The following is a 1,728-nucleotide window of genomic DNA, read 5'->3' as shown; positions in this document are numbered from 1 at the left end:
TGAGGTTTTTGTTGATCCTTCCATGAGAAATTTGGATGATTTCTCCATGATGAGTTATAGGTGTTTCCATAAGGTTCACCCATGTAATTAACCTCTGCCATGGCAGGGTTCTCAGGATCATAAGCTTCTTCAGAAGCTGCCTTTCTAGTACTGTTGGATGCATGTTGCCATCCATTCAGATTTTGAGAGATCATGTTGACCTGTTGAGTCAACACTTTGTTCTGAGCCAATATGGCATTCAGAGCATCAATTTCAAGAACTCCTTTCTTCTGAGGTATCCCATTATTCACGGAATTCCTCTCAGAAGTGTACATGAATTGGTTGTTTGCAACCATGTCAATGAGTTCTTGAGCCTCTTCAGGCGTTTTCTTCAGGTGAATAGATCCACCTGCAGAATGGTCCAATGATATTTTCGAAAATTCAGATAGACCATAATAGAATATATCTAATATGGTCCATTCTGAAAACATGTCAGATGGACATCTTTTGGTCAGCTGCTTGTATCTTTCCCAAGCTTCATAGAGGGATTCACCATCTTTCTGTTTGAAGGTTTGAACATCCACTCTCAGCTTGCTCAGCTTTTGAGGAGGAAAGAATTTATCCAAAAAGGCAGTGACCAGCTTATCCCATGAGTCCAGGCTATCCTTGGGTTGTGAATCCAACCATATTCTAGCTCTGTCTCTTACAGCAAAAGGGAAAAGCATGAGTCTGTAGACTTCAGGATCAACTCCATTCGTCTTTACAGTCTCACAGATCTGCAAGAACTCAGTTAAAAACTGATAAGGATCTTCAGATGGAAGTCCATAAAACTTGCAGTTTTGTTGCATTAAAGCAACTAGCTGAGGTTTCAGCTCAAAGTTATTGGCTCCAATGGCAGGAATGGAGATGCTTCTTCCATCAAACTTGGACGTTGGCTTTGTGAAGTCACCAAGCATTCTCCTTGCATTATTATTATTATTTTCGGCTGCCATCTCCTTCTCTTGTTCGAAAATTTCTGAAAGGTTGTTTCTGGATTGTTGTAATTTAGCTTCTCTTAATTTTCTCTTCAGAGTCCTTTCAGGTTCTGGATCAATTTCAACAAGAGTGCCTTTATCCTTGTTCCTGCTCATATGAAAGAGAAGAAAACAAGAAAAGAAGAGGAATCCTCTATGTCACAGTATAGAGATTCCTTTATGTTAGTAGAAAAAGAAGGGAGTAGAAGAATGAAGAAGGAGATTCGGATTTTTGGATGAAGAGAGGTGAAGAGAATTGTTAGTAAATAAATAATTAAATAGAAGAAGAAAGGAGAAGGGATATTTTCGAAAATAGTTTTGAAAAAGAGGTTAGTAATTTTCGAAAATTAAAGACAAAATGTAATTAAAATTGAAACATGAAACAATTAGTTAATTAAAAAGAATTTTTGAAAAAGAGAGAGGTATTTTCGAAAATTGAAGAGGGAAAAGTAGTTAGGTGGTTTTGAAAAAGATAAGAAACAAACAAAAAATTAGTTAGTTGATTGAAAAAGATTTTGAAATCAAAATTGAAAAAGATAAGAAGATAGCAAGTTAGATAAGATATTTTGAAATCAAATTTTGAAAAAGATAAAATTTTTGAAAAAGATTCAAATAAAAGATAAAAAGATTTAAATTAAAAATTTGAAATTACTTACTTCACTAACAAGAAACTACAAGATAAGATTCTAGAACTTAAAGATTGAACCTTTCTTAACAAGAAAGTAACAAACTTCAA

The 1,728-nt window shown here is 34.7% G+C and overlaps 1 non-coding gene across 1 annotated transcript; it reads left to right on the top strand.

The window, feature by feature from the left end:
* Positions 1 to 468: 468 nt before the first annotated feature.
* Positions 469 to 572, top strand: LOC130978230 (small nucleolar RNA R71). The gene has a single exon (XR_009085885.1). It is a non-coding gene; the product is annotated as a small nucleolar RNA R71 (small nucleolar RNA).
* The last annotated feature ends 1,156 nt before the right edge of the window (positions 573 to 1,728 follow it).

Source organism: Arachis stenosperma, chromosome 4, assembly GCF_014773155.1.
Source record: "Arachis stenosperma cultivar V10309 chromosome 4, arast.V10309.gnm1.PFL2, whole genome shotgun sequence".
NCBI classification, from domain to species: domain Eukaryota; kingdom Viridiplantae; phylum Streptophyta; class Magnoliopsida; order Fabales; family Fabaceae; genus Arachis; species Arachis stenosperma.
Note: the sequence above shows the minus strand (reverse complement) of the source record. Positions and strands in the feature narration are given on the sequence as shown.